This window comes from Myotis davidii, unplaced genomic scaffold (assembly GCF_000327345.1).
Source record: "Myotis davidii unplaced genomic scaffold, ASM32734v1 scaffold580, whole genome shotgun sequence".
Taxonomy (NCBI): Eukaryota; Metazoa; Chordata; class Mammalia; order Chiroptera; family Vespertilionidae; genus Myotis; species Myotis davidii.
Window position 1 is genome coordinate 878,232 of NW_006293313.1, and position 21,688 is coordinate 899,919.

Consider the following 21,688-nt stretch of genomic DNA (forward strand, 5'->3'; position numbering starts at 1 on the left):
TCAGATTGTATGGGTCAGATTAGGGGGCAGAGGAAACACTCAAGGTATCTGATAAAAATATAAACTAGAAATCACATTAGGTGGAAAAAAAGAAGACTTTGCTGAGCAGGGCAATTTTTAAAAGACAGCATGAAATTCAGGACTAACTGTTAACTTTCAGATAAAAATGCTAAGAGAGTAGAGGAAATAAACTAAAATGCCAAAGCAGGTCAGCTCCCATAAAGTGGCTGGACCAGGTGCCCTGATTCCAGGTCAGATACCTGAGCTCCCAAAGCTCTAGGTAAATCCCACTGTGTAACGGCAAATTCCTCCACCAGCAGGACAATGTCCTGAAAAATAGCCCAAACTTGTCCAGGAGGAAGAGGTTTAGATTCGCACCCTGAAACTGGAACTAGTAGCAAGTGAGTTCATTCGTACTTTGTTTTTCTAAACCAGCTAAGTATTTGACCCAGAATATCAAATCATACTCATCATTTATTCTAACGGAAACTGTTTCCCACCTACAAAATGCTTTCTATTAAGTGAGATCTTGAGCCCATCTTGCTGAAGAACTGTATGATTCTACAAGAATAGGATTGTAGGAAGAATTTGGCACAATAAGCAGTTTCTGAGGGGGGGAGAAAATGTCCCAGAATTATTCACCATGACCTGAGAAGCACAAACAGGTAGATGCATGTTAAGAATAGCATTTAAATCAAAGGCGCTGACAGGCAAAGGGCACTGTGTTCTTCCCAGCCCACATTCAGAGCATATTCTGTACTAAGAAACACACTCTAACAATGGCGCTGATACAATAGAATGTTAACCAGCAGAGGGTGATCAGGCTGGTGAGGCATCGGGACTTTGTGTGCCATAACGAACATCAGGACGGGTGGGAGGGTTAGGGAATATTGGTTTGGAGCTCTATAAGCTTGTTCTTCCCACAGACTTGCCATCAGAAATGGCCTAGGAGCCCGAACCAGAGCAGGAAGCTATGAATAAGTGGATTACCCATCTCCTCCTAAGAGACCACCAGAACTAATGTCAGCATGTCTCAACTCCCTATTTACCTTAGTCACCCGCCCAAGTCCAAGCTCCCAGGTCACCCATCAGCAACAGGCTCTTCTCTGCTTAGGACACTGTACACACCTGACTGGCCCAACCTTCCACCATTCCGGAACCATCCAAACTTTTCTACCATGTCCTCTGGAACTCACAGACCTCATCAGCAGAACCCCTCTACCCTCAAACACTTCAGAGTGTTTCCTCCTCTCTGTGCTTCTCACGGTTTCACCTGGACCCTCCTCAAGTGAATGATATTTTGCCCACATCCAACATGTCACAATGCTGGAGATGATATAAGTATCCTTGTTCCTCAATCTCACCTATAAAACCAATTTCCCTCCCTGATCCCACAAAAAGTCAACTCTTTGGCCTTGAGCTCTAGTGTCAACTACCTCTTCATTTTATTTTATTTTTTAATCCTCACCTGAGGATATTTTTTCCGTTGATTTTTTGGAGAGTGAATGGGAGGGAGGAGGAGGGGAAAGAGAGAGAAACGTTGATGTGAGAGAGACACATCAACTGGTTGCTTCCCGCATGCGCCCCCCAAGGCAGGGAGTGAACGAATCTCCATCCACCTAGCACCTGCACTCAGGCAGCTGACATGGTTGCATTAACACACAATAGTGCTGACTGGTTTCAACTTTTAAACTGTGGCCACTGGTGTCACCCATGTCTTTAGCACTTAACACTGCTTACCTCCTGACTGGAGTCTTTTGGCAGCAAATTTCTGGATTATCTAAGTGACTCAGCTCAGGTGAGTGAGAGTGAAAGAGAAACAGAAAATAATGATGGAAATAGGGGCCAGAGACACACCCTAGATGATAAGGCTGTGTCTGGAAACAAGCCAGCATCTTTCAAGACTTTAATTCCTCCTAAAACTGCTGCATAATTTCCAGGGTCATCCGGCATTTTAACACAACATTGAAATTTAACTTCGGCATGGTTCGTTCTTATTCTGTGACTAAAGACCTTCTGAGTCCTCTGTTTTGTATATGCTGTTTTTCATAAAAGGAAATGGGGTGAGAAAATCTGAAATAACTCCACCCAGATGGTTAAAGCAATCTAGAGTTGTACAGAATTAAACACACCTTAAAATAGCCTGCTGGAACAAACAGCCAGAAGTGGGATTGCTGGGTCATATGGTAGTCCTCTTCTTTATTTTTTGAGGAACCTCCATACTGTTTTCCACAGTGGCTGCATCATTTTGTGTTCCCACCAACAGTGCAGGATGGTTCCAGTGTCTCCATAGCCTCTCCTACACTTGTCTTTTGGAATTTTTTTGTTTGTTTCTGTTTTTGTTTGATAATAGCCAACCTAATAGGTGGGAGGTGACATTTCACTGTGGTTTGATTTGCATTTATATGATGATTCGTGATGTTAAGCATCTTTTCATGTCTGTTGGTCAAATCAGGATCTTACAGAGATAGTAGCACTGATACGTTTACTGCAGCACCATTTATAGTAACCAACCCAGGAAACAATTTAAATGTCCATCAACAAATGAGTGGATTATTAAAATGTGACACATACATACAATGGAATATTATTCAGCCTTAAAAAAAGAAGGAAATCCTGCAATATGCAACAACGTGGGTTGCATGAATCCACTATATGAGGAAGCTCAAATATCATACTCCTGGAAGCAAAAAATAAAATTGTGATTGCCAGGGGCTGAAGAGGGCAGGGGAACTGGGAAGTTGCTAGGCAATGAGTATAAAATGTCAGTTATGCAAGATGAATAAATTCAACATAGATAACAATACGTACTGTGCAGTAAAAATCTGTTAGGAGGGAGATCACATGTTAACGATTCTTACCACTACATATATTTATTTATTTTTAAATTTACCTGACATTGACATATTCTTCACATGACATAATGATCAAGTGGTCTCTGGGCAAGTTATTTAACCTCTCTGGGCCTCCATTTCTTTCTCTGTAAAATGGAGCAATAATAACACCTACTTCAGAAGAAGACAATGAGAATTATATGACTCAAGTGCTTGAAATGGTGAAGGGCATGAGGAAAGGAGTACACGTGTTCGTTAACTTTTCTCGTTATTGCTGTGTTTATGCTGAGGAGTCACCAATAAGATAGAGAAACATCTTCCAAAGGAAAGAAAAAAAAAGTCTCCCATGGTTAGCCAATGGGTAAACCACCCACCCTTGTCTCCATTGAAGAGCTATGCACCAAAATGTTCCCGTGCATTATTAGAACGGATACAGGATATTCCCCGTGACACATCACTACAAATGCATGGCTTACCTTTGTACTGATCCCTCTGTCAAGGTCCTAAGGAGCCTTCATGGGGCACAATAAAGGAAAAGTTGGCTGGGATTCCAGAATGAGTCAGATGAGTTGCTGAAGTGAGCAGGGAGAGAAGCATTCTGGGAAATCTTGGAACTTGGACAAAACAGGAGGAAGTATTAAACGCTTTCTCTCACACCTCACCCCTGAATCACAGAGGATGGAAAAGGAGTTGGTTATCAGAAATCTTGAGCCGCCTTCCTCCCAGCCTGCCAGAGGGATTGAGTTTAAATGGAAACATTTAAAGTCTGTTGCTTAAAACCCTTCCATGCCTTCCCATTTCACACAATGCTCTCGATCAATATTTTGCAATGAGCGTGTTGGGGGAGGGAGTCAAACAGGATGAAGACAAGGAGTCCCTCTAGATGGGACTTGCAGGGAGGACCAACCCCTTCTCACAAGTTACAACCTGGGATTTGCTCATTATTTCCTCACAAAACCCTCACATTTTCTCCTCCTTGCCCATATTTCATCCCCAGATAAATTGATCCTCTCAGGACAAAGCCAGAACCTCAGTTCAGCCAGCCCCAGTCCCTCCCCTTTCCCACCTCAAGAAGTGAAAACCTGGCTCCCGAGTCAGCTCATTCATGACTCACAGCTGCCCGGCGGACAGGAGGGTACAGAAGTGATCCCTTCCGGTGCCAGCACTGGGGATGCAGTATCACTTGGTGGTTGGGAGCATGGTCTTCTGAGACCCATGGTCAGGGTTGGAGTCTGGACACTTTCAAGGTGTCAATAAATCTTTCTGAAGCCCAGTGTCTCGTGTGCAAAAGGATGATAAGAGTACCTGCTTGAGAGTTGTTGCAATAATGAAATGTGATGTCTGGCACATAGCAGCTGCTCAATAAATGTTGGCTGTTATTAGTCATAAAACCTTAATTCTAGAAGCTAAAATTGTAACCTCCTTTCTCCCCTCCCCCATACAGGACAATGAGCACAAACTTCACATTATTCTATTAGCTATGGTAAAAATGAAAGTAGTCTCAGGTGCCCTGGCTGGTTTGGCTCAGTGGATAGAGTATCAGCCTGTGGACTGAAGGGTCCTGGGTTCAATTCCAGTCAAGGGCACATGCCTGGGTTGTGGGCTTGATCCCCAGTGGGGGGCAGGCAGGAGGCAGCCAATCAATGATTCTCTCTCGTCATTGATGTTTCTATCGCTCTTTCTCTCTGAAACCAATAAAAATATATTTTTTTAAAAAATTGTCTCGGGTGACTGGAGCACAGGAGAACTAACACTTGGCACAGAGAGTGGGCCTGAAAGTCAGGCAAATCATTGCCGTGCCATGCTAAGTCCTCTCAGGGCCAAGACTATTTGACTCATCCCTTTATCTTTAACGGTTCTAATAGAGTGCTCTGTATAGAGGCAGATTAAACATTAAATATTTGTGACATGAAAAAGCGAACATGTGAAATTACATTTACTCATGCTTAGTGAGTCAGGCGGCCTGAAAAACTGTGAGAAATCCCAGCAGATGGTGCAGGCAGCGTTTAGCTAGGAAATTTACATCTGAATTACTGTTTCTTGTTGGATGAGCTCATCCGCTGAGTCAGAAACTGGTTTCCCGATGTTCCTGTACAGTCAGATGGCAAATGCTTAACTTACTTGCTTCCAACAAATTCTTAAAAGGAAAAAAAAACAGTTATAAAAATAAAACATGTTCATTTTAGAAAATTTGGAACATACCCAAAATATATATAATAAAGACAGCTTAAATCCCTGTAATCTCTTGTTAATTCTGTAATATGATAATAAGATTTTCTTATGTCATTGAAGATTCTTTAAAAGTATAATTTTATTGATACAACTTTCTATTAATGCATACACCAAACTATTTTCAATTTATTTAATTATTCCTCTGTTATTGGACATGTGGATGGTTTCCAAATCTTCACTATACTCTTGTAAATGTATCTTTAAATACATCTTTAATGGTTTTCATACTTGAGAGTCCTAAAAATAGTCTTACGAATCCTAAAAAACATAAAAGAAGCCCAGAAAATATAGAATAGCATGTTGATGTGGAATAGCTCACCAGTAGAAATCTGTAGATTCTTCCAAAAATAACATAGTCCTGGCAGGTGTGGTTCAGTTGGTTAGTGCATCGTCCTGTGCACCAAAAGGTAGAGGGTTCAATTCCTGGTCAGGGCACATAGCCAGGTTGTGGGTTCAATCCCTGGTGGGGGCATTTGTGGAAGGCAATTTATCAATGTTTCTCTCTCATATCAATGTTTCTCTCTCTCTCTCTCTCTCTCTCTCTCTCTCTCTCTTTCCTTCTCCCTTCCTCTCTCTCTAAAATCAATTTTTTAAAAGTATCCTTGGGTCTGGCCAGTGTGGCTCAGTGGCTGAGTGTCGACCAGGTTGTGGGTTCAATCCCTGGTGGGGGCATTTGTGGAAGGCAATTTATCAATGTTTCTCTCTCATCATCAATGTTTCTCTCTCTCTCTCTCTCTCTCTCTCTCTCTCTCTCTTTCCTTCCCCCTTCCTCTCTCTCTAAAATCAATTTTTTAAAAGTATCCTTGGGTCTGGCCAGTGTGGCTCAGTGGCTGAGTGTCGACCTATGAACCAGGAGGTCATATGTCAACCTATAAACCAGTCTGTGAAGTGGCAACTGTTTGAAAGCCAATCCTTAAAAAAAAAAAAAAATTTCCAGGCTAATTGCTTCAGCCCAGTAGGGATAGAAAATTTGTGTGAAGTTATTTCCCATATGCCTTTGGGAGTTTATTATATAAAAGATAATGATATACTCACCAGACCATACTTGACTGAATGGTATGTTTTCTCTGATTTTGTAAATTCTTTCATAAGGAAAAGGAAATTCTTTTTGTCTGACGTCAATTTGAATACCATAAAAATCAATTTGCTAATTGTGTAAAATTGGTATCTAACTTTCTATTTTCTAAATTTTTCTTCATGCCTTTTCAAATAAATTATCATTTGACTGGCAAAATTATTTGCCCCCCCCCCCAAGATGATTAGAAAGGGAGAAGCTTTTGCAGGTGGCACACATACAAAAACAATTAAAATATCAAAAACGTATGATGCAGATTGATTAACAGAGGACTACCACCTAGAGCAGGGATGGGGAACCTTTTTTCTGCCAAGGGCCATTTGGATATTTATAACGTCATTTGAGGGCCATACAAAATTATCAACTTAAAAAATCAGCCTGCTGTATTTGGTCAAATATTTAATTAACTCACCCCTAATTTCTTGGCAGGGCCAGACCAAATTATTTGGCGGGCCTTATACGATCTTCAGGCCAGACATTCCCCACCCCTGATCTAGAGAAAGAAAATCATCTGTATATGAACAGTTTCTACTCAATGCTGGTGACATCTCACCTAAAAGAATGCTTTTACTCCCACCAAGTACTCTTAAACACCAGGTTAATCTCCTTAACTCTGAAGAGTTGAGTCCCTTTCTAACATTTTAGGCAGCATTCCTTTTTCTGTAATCAGTCATTCTTTCAATTTACATATTTCAGAAAAGTTATCTGTACAAAATTATCAGAAGAGAGCGAGTTACATTCAGGTCCTTACCCTGCTCTAATTGAGCCAGAGTGACAAATGTTTCACTCCTGTAGGGGTTTTTTCATCTCTCAGAGCAGTATTATGGTTTCCACTAAATGGTTTGGACAATCAAGGCACTCATATCTGGGGATCTTCCTTTCTATGTTTTCCAAAATAAAATACCACTGCCATCCCAGTTAGACACAACAAGCACCATTCTAACGATTTTAGCATGCCATTTTTATATACAAGCAGCCCACAGGGAACAGCACATAATAACATCACCCTCCTCCTCTCACCTCCCACTCCCTTCTAAGGCATGAGACACCAAAGAAAGTGAACAAGTGTTAAGCCAACTTAAGAAATTGTGGGTGACATTTGAAACCTGTCTGAGGATGCTTCTAAACTGTCAACCATGGAAAACATTGGTTTTATCTGAAATGTCATGGCTCTTAGAATCGGTACTAGACAGTTTTGCATTTAATCATACTGTTAGTTCTTTTCACAAAGAAATCTTCACATTTATTGTGAAATAAACCATTGGACCTATCAACCTAAAGGGTTCTTGCAATAAATTTAATCAATCACAATTAAAGATTTAATTAGAAGTACTTGGTGCTTTGTACTCTGCTGTCTGAAAATACCTTTGTACTTGTTTTATTATCTGTCTCCCACACCAGAATGAAAGCTCAGTAACTTCAGGGACTTTTTAAAAATATATTTTATTGAATTTTTACAGAGAGGAAAGGAGAGGGATAGAGAGTCAGAAACATCAATGAGAGAGAAACATCGATCAGCTGCCTCCTGCACGCTCCCTACTGGGGATGTGCCCGAAACCAAGGTAAATGCCCTTGACCGGAATCGAACCTGGGACCCTTGAGTCCACAAGTCGACACTCTATCCACCGAGCCAAACTGGCCAGGGTTTCAGGGACTTTTTAAAAATCTTTTATCTTTTCTTCTGCTTTCTCTACTGCACCTAGAGTATAATAATGGGAGCTCAATAAATATTTGTTGAATGAATACAAATGTGCCAGCAGCTAGCCAAATGTTTTTTGTTCCCTCTAGAAAGCCCCCTGAGAATCTCTCTGGTGGCCATCAAATCCCCAAACTGCTTCTACCGGAGTCGCTATAGCATTGCCTTATGTCGCTGGGACAGCAGTTCACAAACAAACTGCCTCCAAGATGTTCCCATGACTACAGTTTGCTTATGTCATCGAGGTTCTCCCTCGAGGTACTCACAGTATTCCTTTGGTACAAATCTAAGACATGTACACAAGGTAAGATTTAGACCAGCTGGTAACTCTTAGAAGCCTTTACAAGCTTTTAAATTATGATGATAAAACCAAGAATGAGCAGTTATTCTGACACAGATTGGGTTACCACATTGTCCAAAATATGAGGATCAGCAGGTGCACGGGGAAAATGCTGAGCACAGCTGGGCATTCTTTTTTTTTTTTTCTTTCTCCATGCCTTTACTTTCAAACATGAAGGGGAAATCGTACAGGTATACATGGGGGGGGAAAAAAAGGCAGACATGATCACAAGTAAAGGCAAAGAAAATCTAACCAGAAAGCTTTAATGCCTGTCAGCTGTTGGACCTGAAGTTCTGAGTATGACATGTTGCAGGGCTGAAAAGAATTAGTATTCCTCACCCTCTCCTTCAACAGAATCCATACCAACTTCCTCATAATCCTTCTCAAGGGCAGCCATGTCCTCACGGGCCTCAGAAAACTCTCCTTCCTCCATGCCCTCACCCACGTACCAGTGGACAAAGGCACGCTTGGCGTACATCAGGTCAAACTTGTGGTCCAGGCGAGCCCAGGCCTCAGCAATAGCTGTGGTGTTGCTCAGCATGCACACAGCTCGCTGTACTTTGGCCAGGTCTCCACCAGGGACCACAGTGGGAGGCTGGTAGTTAATGCCAACTTTGAAGCCAGTGGGGCACCAGTCCACAAACTGGATGCTGCGCTTGGTCTTGATGGTGGCAATGGCAGCACTGACATCTTTGGGGACCAGGTCACCAGACAACAAGCCACGTATTTACTGTGGCGAGGGTCACATTTCACCATCTGGTTGGCTGGCTCAAAGCATGCAATGGTGATTTCTGCTACAGAAAGCTGTTCATGGTAGGCTTTCTCAGCAGAGATGATAGAGGCATATGTGGCCAGAGGGAAGTGGATGAGTGGATAGGGCACCAGGTTGGTCTGGAATTCAGCCAGATCAACATTCAGAGCTCCATCAAACCTGAGGGATGCAGTGATGGAGACTACAATCGGAGGTGAACCCAGAACCAGTTCCCCCACCAAAGCTGTGGAAAACCAAGAAGCCCTGAAGGCCTGTGCACTGGTCAGTCAGTTTCCGAATTCGGTCCAAGACGAGGTCAATGATCTCCTTGCCAATGGTGTAGTGTCCACGGGCATAGTTATTGGCAGCATCTTCCTTGCCTGTGATCAGCTGCTCAGGGTGGAAGAGCTGGCGGTAGGTGCCAGTGCGAATTTCGTCAATGACTGTGGGTTCCAGGTCTACAAACACGGCCCTGGGCACATACTTGCCAGCGCCTGTCTCGCTGAAGAAGGTGTTGAAGGAGTCATCTCCCCCGCCAATGGTCTTGTCCCTTGGCATCTGGCCATTGGGCTGGATGCCGTGTTCTAGGCAGTACAGCTCCCAGCAGGCATTGCCGATCTGGACACCAGCCTGGCCAATATGGATGGAGATGCACTCACGCATGGCTGCGGGTTTGCAAGCGCAGGAAACAGGAGCAGACACGGGTCCCGGTTACCGTTCCCGACAAGCTAAGAGTCGAGGTAAGTAATGCACTCACAGCTGGGCATTCATGAAAGCAGAGCCAAATGGAGATTTTCTGTAGGTACAGTCAGCCTGGAAATGAAATTAGCATTTTCTCTCTCCCTCTCTCTGCCTGCACAGATACTCACAGATGCAGCAGTGAGATGAGGGCATCAGCTGGTTTGAAATTAGACCTCCGCTCAAACACCAGCTCAATCACCAAAATGCATTGTGAGTTCAAAGCAGCTCACCTGTCCTCTTTGAGCCTCAGTGTTAGTATCTGTATTGCAGCTTGCCGTGCAAAATGACATGTGCAGAGGACCTAGCGCAGTGCTGGCCCCAGCGGGCATTTGCTAACTCGAAGCTATAAAGGGGTGGAAGGAGTTAATGCAGCAATAACAGCCAGGTGGGAACCACACCAACGTGTCCAACTGCTGCCAGGGGCTCCTCAGGCCCAGATTCCCAGTGTTCTAGCTCCTCAAGATTAAGAGGACCTTCTCTAGAATCAGACAAAGAACCCTTCCTATTAGTGGTCTCATCAAGGGCATCTTGACAGGCAGATAGCAGAGATCAAAAGGAAACTTTAAAGTGTAAGAAGCTTGAAACTAAGACCCATGTCTCCACTTCATTGTGGCCAGCACAGGGTGACCAACTGTCCCATTATGCCCTAAGAAAGTTCCTGAGTCACAGGAGGCATCAAAGTCATGACAGTCTCATGCAAACTGGGATGACTCATTGCTCTACCAGCATCTTCTCAAGGTTGAGCAGGTGGCCTGGTCACATGGAGCCTAACAGGTGGCACTATTTTTTTTAATATTTTTTTATTGATTTCAGAGAGGAAGGGAGAGGGAGAGAGAGAAACATCAATGATGAGAGAGAATCATTGACTGGCTGCCTCCTACACACCCTACACTGGGGATGGAGCCCACAACCCGGCATATGCCTGACCAGGAATCGAACCGTGACCTCCTGGGTCATATAGGTCAACACTCAACCATTGAGCCATGCTGGCTGGGCATGGTGGGACTATTTTATTAACCTTTTATGATTAAGACTTTGCAATTACAAGTTTCCTATAGGTAATACTGGGTATTGAAATGAGAGTTTCATTTCACTGCAATTTACCCAGGCTGTTAAGTACTTTGAGAAGGTTCCCTCAATTCTCTTTCAGTCACTATTCCTCTTCGCTCTTCTTCTGATCAAGACTGTGCCCTACGAAGTTACCAATGGTCCCATCCTTAGAGTATTATACTACTAATTCCCATTCGAAGTAATTATATCACTGAGACTCAAAGAAATATATCTGAAGTGACTTTTAATTAACCCCAGCAGAAATAAGAATGGAGACTACTCTAAAGAAACAAAATCTGAACCAGACATAGACTACTCATTCTCTGTAATATATGAAATTCTCTTTTCGGTCAGAGTTATTCAAAATACCCTGTTCCACTGCCATAAAAAAAAAGGACCTTCAGCTTTACCTCTCTTAATTACTATGGAGCAATAAAAAATTTGAAACTGGGTGGTTTCATATACACATGTCATATACAGGTGGTTGTGCAGCAAAAAATTAAAGTGTCTTAAAATTTAATGCTGCAGACAGCAGCCAAAGTTACAATTTTAGAGACAATTATGGGGTAGTATTTACATCTATTAGCAATATCTCCAGTTTCTATTTTCTGACCCGAAAAGTTAAGAAATCGCCTATTTTGTATCTTCAGTTACTACTTGGCTAATTTCCTTTGTCACCTTTTCTGCTCTGCATTCCCTAGACCCACCCCCTTGCCCTTTGGTCTCCTGACCTTTTTCATTACTCACTTCCTGTCTCAGGTGAACTTCCAGCCTCAGGCAGAGCTGAGTCTGCAAGTCTGTTTTCTCCCATCTCCTCCCTCTTCCCCTGCCTTCTTCCCAGGGCTCCCAAATTTTGCTCATTAACAATGCCACACCCTCTTGACTTGGAGCCATTGTTCTAAGAACTTGGTTTCTCCTCACAGCTAAGAAAATTCTGGTGAAATTTGGGGTCGTATTAACATATGACTTGTGAAAAATAAATAACATTTCGCCAAAATGTACCTTTTACTTCATTATAAAAAAAGGTTTGCCGAAACCGGTTTGGCTCGGTGGATAGAGCGTCGGCCTGCGGACTGAAAGGTCCCAGGTTCGATTCCGGTCGGGGGCATGTACCTGGGTTGTGGGCACTTCCCCAGTGGGGGATGTGCAGGAGGCAGCTGATCGATGTTTCTCTCTCATCGATGTTTCTAATTCTCTATCTCTCTCCCTCTCTGTAAAAAATCAATAAAATATATTTTTAAAAAAAAAAGGTTTATTGAGCTAATAGAGTGATAAATTACAGTAATGTAATATTTTATATATAACACATACAATATATAGTTCATTTAATATATAACCTTCTAAAGTTGGCCAAGGTAATTTTTCAAAGCACTGGCAATATTTTTCTTATCTTTATTAGCAAAGTTATAATATCTGTTGACATTCATAAATAAGATTACATTTTCATACAGTATTTGGGTATTACAGCATTCATTACATCAGGCTTATAATGTTTCGATTTTATTAAGTATGATTTGCTAGAGACCACTGGTGAAAAGAAACCAAAACTGTCATGTGCACCTAAATGTTTAAGAAACATTGCAACTAGTAACACATGATGCCTTCATCATTCCTTTTATTTTTCCCCTAATACAGGTCTCCCCTGCTTTTTTAAAATTAACATTACACCACTTTGCTTTCATGAACGACCTCCATTATTACCTCTTTTTGCTGACCCAAAGAAATCTGAAGAGGATTTTCGCTTTTATGTGAAAGGGCAAAGTGAAAATAGTGTTCTGCCCAACGTTTGACAGTGAGGTGTACAGGGGCAGCGCACACCTGAGCAGTGAGAGTGGCCCTGCGAGCTCCTTTTCAGGAGCCACACTCAGCATCTCAGTTCAAAGCCGCCAGGGCTCTGACCATGTCTGTGAGCACCTCTGCTTTATCTCGGTTGATTCTGTGCATCCATTAGGAAGGTGAGTCCTAAGGTAGCAGGAAAATGCAAGAGAGCTGGCAAGGGTGTTAGCTCAATGTAAAACTGGACATAATTAAGGATATTTGATTTAGCAGGATATTTTGGGGGAACACTCAAAGATTTTTCCATGTAAATTAGTGGTAATTGCTTTCTTGCTTTGCACCATTTGGGCTTATGAAAAGTTTCACAGAAACACTCTAATTTTGGCTACTGGGGAAACTTATATCCCATAAGTCTTCAGTGCCTACAGGTTTATAGAATCAATCCCAATGAGAAGGGTAGAAATTCAATAAAACCATTAGCTTAATAAGGCTGGGCAATGACAAAGGAAATAGGTCATGCTATTTGGAGAATCCACTGGTTTTCAATAAGAAACTAGTGTGCCTGATTTTATATCCCCAATTGGCAATTTGATAATGTTACTCTAAAATTATTGTTTAAAAAGCAGAGCTTGAAATTACATGACAAGTTTTCATTCAATGTGTCATGAAAATATTTTGTTATGACAAATGTATTTACACTGAAGAAGTAGTAGGAGTGAATAAGCCAAAACAAAGTAAATTTTAAAAGAAGAATATTAGCCCTAACTGGTTTGGCTCAATGGATAGAGCATCGGCCTGGGGACTCAAGGGTCCCAGGTTTGATTCCGATCAAGGGCATGTACCTTGGTTGCAGGCACATACCCAATAGGGAGTGTGCAGGAGGCAGCTGATCGATGTTTCTCTCTCATTGATGTTTCTAGCTCTCTATCCCTCTCCCTTCCTCTCTGTAAGAAATCAATAAAATATATTTTAAAAAAATAAAAGAAGAATATTATTTGGCTTTGGAAATTGTACCGATACCTATAGATTTTCCTCAAGATATTGGAAATAAGGGAAATAAGACTGCTCTCTGAGCGCTAAACTTTAAGATCACATGCAATGGATAAGAGCACAAGCAAGCAAAGTCATCTTTCACACACAAACTGGCCTGGCTTGACTGTAAGTTGATTTTTAGTGAAAGAATATTAGTAAGAGGTTTGGGTAGCCATGGAAACAGAGAAAGGAGCACACAGGGGCACCATGGACCAGTGCTATCAAGGAGAGAGGGAGCCCAAATCAACAGCACAGCACGAAGTCCCTATTGTATTGGAGATCAATGTGGAATGTTGAGTATTTCTATCTTTGGAACAAACTCATCCTGTCATAGAGCTAGATGAATCAGGAACAAGCTATACCACAGATCTCTACTCCTTCCAAATCCGTGCTCATCAAGCAAGCTTCTGATTAATGCCTTTGGTTTCCTGGAAGTCTATATAGAAAATGCACTGGCTTTTCAGTCTTTAGTATTCAGGTATATAAATGATAGCTCTTGGAAATCAATCCATGAATATTCTGGTTGTATTAACATGCATTGTTTCATGACCTTGATTAATGTATGCTCATCTGAATGCTGGAGCTGCTAGGCATTGCTACAGGAAGATATTTCTGAGACTATGACAGCCTGGACTGGATCCTGGAGGGTTGCGGGAAATTCACCCAGGTAATGCTTCCCTGTGCTCTTGGCGACAGTCAGCAGCAGGCAATGACCCTATAGCAGCCAAGCTTTTCCATTTCAAAAGACCATTGATACGGGGGTGGGGGGAGAGGAGTGCCTGTGATTTTCCTCTGTTTATTATTTTATTTATTCTAACATTGCTACAGTGACAATTCTACCACCATATTGATGGGGAAGACAGTTCCAACCAAAAGAAGTGGCAGGAAGTCTTTGGATTTAAAATATACCGCAGAACATGGACAACAGTATGGTGATTCTAGGGTGGGGACAGAGAAGGTGGAAGAGGGGATAAATGGTAATAGGAAAAATATATACCATAGATAATTCATAAAATAGACACGGTTACCATTTTCTACACATACACCACATGCTCAAACACAATATTATAATTATTGTCTCTCAGTTATAAGCTTCACATTAAGCTTGCCTGAAAAAAACCCAGCACGGAGGAATCTTACTATCTGTCTTCTCTATAGCTGTACCAAAGAGCTGACCACTGCTGGAGAAATCATATAAATAAACTGAACCGCATAGTTTACATCCATAATCAGAGGCTTCCAACACGCTCTCTGCAGAGCGTGCCAGTCCTACAGGGCTCCTCACACTAGGTTTACTTCTTCACTCACTGAGCTAACTTTTGGATCCTCTCCTCCTCACACACACTCAGCCCTCCCAGCAGAATACCGTGTCCCCTACTTCACTGAGAAAAGAGAAGCCATCAGTGTTTCCACCGTCAACTATCATCAAAGGTCCCTAGAGTTGTACCTATTTCTCCTTCAAAGCTGAATCCTGGATCAGCTCTGTTTTCACCCTCCCACCTTCCCATGTCTTTGCCTCCTTTAGGTCCCATCTCTCTGCTACCTTATTGCTGCCCACCTCCTCCTTTTGGATGATTCCCATCATCAGACAAACATGACCTACTCTCTCCAATACTTTAGAATGCCCCCTCTTTAGTCCACATTCCCTCCAGGCACTACTTTGTTTACAACAACTTCCAATCTGGAAAGACTTGTTTATCGAGTCTTCAGTTTCTCAACATCTATTTTGCTCACTACCATGTGGCTTTCTGACCTCACTGCTCCACCAAAATTTCTTGCAAAAGGTACCAGTGACCTACCTCCACATTGCCAAACACAATGGGCACCTGTGGCTCCTTCTTCACGGGACTTGACCTCTCAGCAGCATTGAACAGAGCTGATTGCTCACACCTTCTTGTAAATCTCTGCTCTACCTGCTTTTGTGACATCATCCTCTTTGGGGTTTCCAGTTCTCTGGTTTCTCCTTCATGTTAGTTGCTAAGCGCTCCACCTGCACCTAACCCCTCAATGTTGTTGTTCCTTGGGTCTGACCCTGTTTTCTCCCCCTCCCCCACTCTGTCTCTGAGAATTTATTATCTCCCACCATTTTTAAACACACGAAATCGCCGTCTCCAATACCACCTCCTCTCTGAGCTCTAGACATGCATGTCACTGACATACTTAACCTACAGTTGGACATTGCACGAACATCTCAGATTTAACATGTCCACATTTTAATTCTTCCTTTTTTTTAATATTTAATTTTTATTGCTCTACCAACCACATTGTTTTCCTTTCTTCCCCCATCTCCATAGTCTCTATAAATGTCAGTCATCCACCCAGCTATTCTAGCCATTAATCTACACGTTTGTCATGGACACTTCAATTCACACTCCCCACCGCCCATTTAGAAGCGATCAGCTCATACAAGAAAAGTATATTCTAGCTCCGAAATATATCCCAAACCTGTCTACTTCTCTCTATCTCCACTCCCTCTATACTGCTCAGGCATATGATGGCGTAAGGAGCATTTTTCTGGTCATTAAATATTATTCTGAGTTTAATGGCTTCAAAAGTATTACATAATATGGATGTTTTATAATGCATTTATCTATGTCTGTATCAACGGCAGGTTTTGGTATTATGAATACTGAACATGTACCTTTCTGAAAAAAAATCAAGATATTGTCAAATATCAAGATTAAAGATGATTCCTAGTTTAATTTTGAAACACACTGCCAAACCTGCCAGAGTGCTGCTCCCTTCCGTGAGGCATAGCCATGGTCTCTTCAGAAGTCCCTCCGTCCAGCAGGTGGCGACGTCGCCTTCCGCCGGGGTTGCGCCGCCACGGAGGCTTCACGTGGTCCGGCCCGTCTGTGCGCCGAGGGCGGTCCTGCGGCGATTGCCTTACGTACGCCGCGGCATGACGTCATACGTAGGGGCTGGCTAGCCGCCATCTTGCTTCTTTTTCTCGCTCGCTCTCTCCCTCTCGGGCGGCAGCGAAAGTGCTTTGGCGGTTTGTCCATCCGCAGCTGCGGCTCTGCCAGTCGGGTGGCCCTTCAGCCACCTGCTTCCTGGGATCAGAGCTCGCGGAGACCCTCGAAGTGCACACACACGCTCGGCTCGACACCCTGGCCGGTAAGGAAAGCCGCGCGGGCGGAGGAGCCGAGATCAACGCGGGCCCCATCGGGGCGGGCGGGCGTGGGAGCAACCCGACACTGGGGAGCCGCGTGGAGAGGGCCTGGGTTCCGGGCATCCCCTCCCTCCTCTGCGGCGACCACCCTCTCCGTGCCCCGGGAAGTCGCGGCCTCCTGATCGGGAGCGAGAAAACGGAGTCAGACCCGCCCCATGTGGTCTGCAGCGGGAGTTCCGGACCAGTCGGCCTCTCCCACCCGCCCCGGGTCGGCCCGGCGGGGGAACGGCGCGCGCGGCCGGCAGGCGAAGGGGGTTTCCATCCAGCGGGATGGGCGAGGGTCGCGATCTCTCCTGCGTGGGGCGTGCGCCCCCCCTCCCCCAATAGCCTCAGGCTCCTCCGGGGCCTTTCCTAGCCGCCTCCGGTGCGTGTGCAGTGTGGGTGGAATTGCAAGGAGCGGGGTTCGGGAGCCCGGGTTTCAGTCCCGACTCCGGGAGCGGCGCGCTGGGGAGTCGGGACCGACCCTCCTTTCGCTGGGGACGCGCTGCCCCGACTCCCGCGGAGGGTTCGCTAGGCTCTCGCCCCCGAGGCCTCCATTCGCTGACCTGCGGGGTCGGTCCCACTCTGCAGCTCCCTGCTTGGCGGTACAGTCCGAGTTATCGGCGTGACGATCACGGCCCCCATGATGGGCCTGGAAGAAAGGGGCAGGAGAGCCAATAGGAACACTGAGCATTTCTTCTCTGCGCGAGAGGAATGCGTCAGATTCCTGTAAAGGGATGTGCATTTGTTTTGACTTGATTTGAGATATTTTTTGGACATGCCCTGCATGCTTGTGTGCTGGCTTCTGGAGCGACCCGGATGTCCGCATTGGCTGATGGAGGAGCGTAGGCTCAGAGATTCTGACCCCGCTAGGCTAGGGTCCTTGAATATTGTCCCAAGGCTGCCCTGCTGAAAGATTTCCCTTGGAATGCACTGGAAGCCTCAGGATCCGTGATTCAGTGCTCGATCGCTTATTTCCTTGCTAATAGGAAGGATAGGGTGATAGGTCAGCGCCCACCAAGCCTTCCTCCGGCATTGGTTAAAAGTAGCTTTAACCTTCTCTATTGGTAATTAAGATGCTGCTCGGACTGGAGCCATTTTTAGGTGTGTGTCTCCGATGCACTGCAGCATCTTTTCTGACCCAACTCAAATGCATTGATCTACTAAAAACCATTGGGCATACGTTAGTTTGCGTTACAGCTGAAGCATGTGGTCTCATAGCCTCTCCTTTTCTATAGAGGATTTTCAGAACACAGGCTTTTTACCTTTTCTGTTTTGGTCTGGTGAGTTAATAATATATGTGGCTGCTCTGCCTTCCACCGTTAGTTGACCTTTTTCTGTGTACTGAGCACAGTAATCAGCTCTTCGTACACATTACCTTCTTAAATCTGACAGCAAGCCTTTCCGGGCGGTGCTGTTATTATCATCATCCCCATTTTAAAGGTGAGAAAATGAAATCTAAGAGATGAAAGCAGTTCGACCAAGGTCATACAGCAGTGTTGGTGATGCTGTATAGATTCAGATCCAGACTGTCTGAACCCAAGGGGATCCTAAACCATCAAACTGCCACCCTGCCTTGTAATTTTATGAACTATGGAAATTAAATAAGATACAGCTTTATTAACCTAGTTTCTTCTGTTTGACTTCAGTATAGAAACATGGTATGTGAAGGTGTAAAAAATGGATTATAGCTACTTTAGGGATGGGATACAAGCTAATTTTTGTACCTTTTTTTATTTCAAGGACAGTCAGTAAAACTAACTACAGTATCAGTTATAATTTTTTAGGTTTCTGGACTCTTACTGATAAAATATTTCCTCATCTTTAAAATGGAGATGGTGATAATAACAGTACCTTCCTGGAGGGCTTGCTGTAGGATTGACAAAGATAATGTATGTAGAGGGTTTATGACTGTGCTCAGTACCTAATAAAAGGTCAATAGTAGTGGAGGGCTAGTGGCAGAATATTGATAGAAGATACTCTCTCCCAAGCAGTATGTAATCTGCATTTTCTCAGAATGGAGAAAATATTCTTTGGAAAGTTGAAGAAATAGATTTCATGTCCTCTTTTTATTTTTTAAGGCTGTTCACGCTTCCATACTGAATTATGTTTCTTAAAGATTTCTTCTTCATGCTGTACAATCGGTAACCCTGGAATCAGTATATTACCTATAGCTGAAATACAGAAGTCCTGGCTTATTCCTGCCCCTGTCTCTGCCTATCTCTACTCCATGTCACCTTTCTTACTGGTAAAATGTCTTTGAAGATTATACTGTTATGTCCCTCTCTCCCTCTGAATGGTTTCCTCCCACACCCCAAACACTACTTCAATTTATAAGTCACTTGTACAAATACTTATACCATATTTGTGTAAGAACTTATCATTGACATTTGTTACACAAATTGGTACAGAACCCTATTCTTCCAGTGAACAAGATCTAGAAATGATCTGACTTGAGTTATACCTAATACACTTTCAGTAAATTGAGACTTGTCACCTTATAAATAGGGTAACACAAAGAAAGCTTATCTTAGTCTGTTAACTGTTGCTTAGAAGTCTTGACATTTCATTTTATTTTTTTAAAATATATTTTATTGATTTTTTACAGAGAGGAAGGGAGAGAGACAGAGAGTTAGAAACATCGATGAGAGAGAAACATCGATCAGCTGCCTCCTGCACATCTCCTACTGGGGATGTGCCCGCAACCAAGGTACATGCCCTTGAACGGAATCGAACCTGGGACCTTTCAGTCCGCAAGCCGATGCTCTATCCACTGAGCCAAACCGGTTTCGGCTGAAGTCTTGACATTTTAAATTTCTCAATATTGCAATTGATGCATCAGCCAGGACATCTTTGTGGGTAAAAGTATTCTCTAGAGAGGTTAACTTCAGTAAATTTTCTATTGTGTGTGTTTTTTACCGACCTCCAGAAAGGCTAAATATATACTGATCTTTTAGTAGTTGTATTTCTAGTAGTTATTTTGACCAAATGCCAGTCATGGTTTCAGGCTTGTGTGTGCACGTATTTGTTCACAAATCAGATTAAACCAGGGCTGTTACTGAGTTTCAGCACTTGTCTAGTTGGGAGACAGAAACTTTGATATGGGTAGCAGATACCTAGAGTCTGAACACAAAATAACTACAATTAGTGTTAATGTAATGTAATGTACTCACCTCTATGGTGCTGCTGGTGCTCCGCATTACAGAAGGATGGAGTCTAATCAGCGTTTATAGAGCATAGCTAGTATTGAAAGCACTGATGGATATTATTTATATAGCATTTTATCAGGTCATTTTCAGTTTACTTGTTTGTTTTCACCAGTACTGATCTGTTTTCCGTTTCTACACTGTTTCCGTGCCCCCATTACATTGTATAGTAGTTGGCATATACCTAGAGTTTATTATGGGTCATTGAATGAATGAGATTAGGAAACAGTACAATAGACCCACAACTCAGGTTCAGCTGATGAATGTTTTAGTGGAGCAAAAGAATACCCTGTCATTTTCCCCGCTTTATGTACCCATGAGAATAGTAGCAGAGCTTTCAAATAGCTTATGTACTATGCATCGTGAGGTTTCTTTTCATTTTTGCATCAGAGATTCTTTTAATTTTATAAGGCCCAGTGAATTAGAGGAAAATGGCTTTTGGGTCCCACTGCCAAGGTATCCACAGTCTTAAGGGTTATGAATAATAGAAGTTATTGTGTGATATTTTGTTTTATTATTATTCATACCAGAAGATAAAAATAAGGGTTATACAAACAGGTAAGGAAAATTTGGGGCAGAAAATTCATATATGGAAAATTGCCTATAGTATACATTGGCTGCCCAGTTGATTACAAGTGAAGGCATGATGGCCAGAAGAGATCAAGAATAATTGTAAATGTTAATATTTGTTGAGCACTTACCATGCCATGCACTGAGCTAAGAACATTTTGTACATTATCTCTTTCAATCCATATAGTAAGCCCAGGAGGTGGATTATTTTATTCCCACTATATATGTGGGATTTAAAGAGATTTAAATAATTTGTTCAAAATTACTTAGCTAGTAAGTGGTATTCAAATCATTGATCCAGAGTCCAAATGCTTAACTTCTGTGCTACATGGATTTCCCAGTGGCGAGTATTTCTCAACCAAGTCATTCACAATTTTTGCTTTATCTTCAAATCATATGTCAATATCTTTCTTTAATTCAGTCAATTGTCTTTTAATTAAAAGAAAAATGTACATGATTATTTGGTTTTACAGTTTTTCCCCAACATGTTTTAAAATATAATTTTGAATATTCCTCTGTGGACCACTTAAAATCGTTACAACATACCATCAGTAGTCTTGTATTCCACCCTTTGGGATGACGTAACTGCTGAGAAGTGAGTGCTGGCTGGATAGGCTCAAGCAACAGTTGGAATTGATAAGGCCAGAAGTGATTAAGCCTAGAATGAAATAGATTCATCAAACAGGAAATGGCAGTATTACGGGAATTCAGATATAAATTAGAGCCTTAACTGCATAACTGGGGCAAACATTTCCATGATGAGCTGCAAAGTGGAGTGGTTTGATTTAGACAAATGTAACAGGATGCTTAAGACAATCTATGGCAAGAAGAGGAGGATAAGAAAGAAGTTAGTGGAGAAATAAGGATGGAAGAGAATAATCTGAAAAAATGGGATTATTAGCCAAATGTAACAGAGTTCAGAATAATATATGAGAAGTGGCCTTTGGATTTGGCTTAGAAATCCTTGGTGACCCTAAAAGAATTTAGGTCAAATGAGGATGAAAGGTTAAGTAAGCAAGGAGGGCTAAGTAGGGAGACCTTTTGATTTTTAGGTGTATTGGATATGTGTTTCCGTATAGCTTTTGAATTTCACGGAGGAAGGGAGAGGGAGAGAAAGAGAGAATCATTGATCAGCTGCCTCCTGCATGACCCCCACTGGGGATTGAGAGCCTGCAACCTGGGCATGTGCCCTAACTGGGGATTGAACCCAGCAACCTTTAGGAATGAGGGATTA

General features: G+C 42.8%; 1 protein-coding gene and 1 pseudogene across 1 annotated transcript in view; one reads left to right on the plus strand and one right to left on the minus strand.

The window, feature by feature from the left end:
- Nucleotides 1-8,409: 8,409 nt before the first annotated feature.
- LOC102756772 lies at nt 8,410-9,629 on the minus strand (annotated as a pseudogene).
- Nucleotides 9,630-16,328: 6,699 nt separating this feature from the next.
- PRRC2C (proline rich coiled-coil 2C) overlaps nt 16,329-21,688 on the plus strand; it is a 78,193-nt gene continuing 72,833 nt past the window's right edge. The window contains exon 1 of the mRNA XM_006767032.2: nt 16,329-16,644. The gene's annotated coding sequence lies outside the window, so the exon portion shown is untranslated. The remainder of the gene's footprint in view (nt 16,645-21,688) is intronic.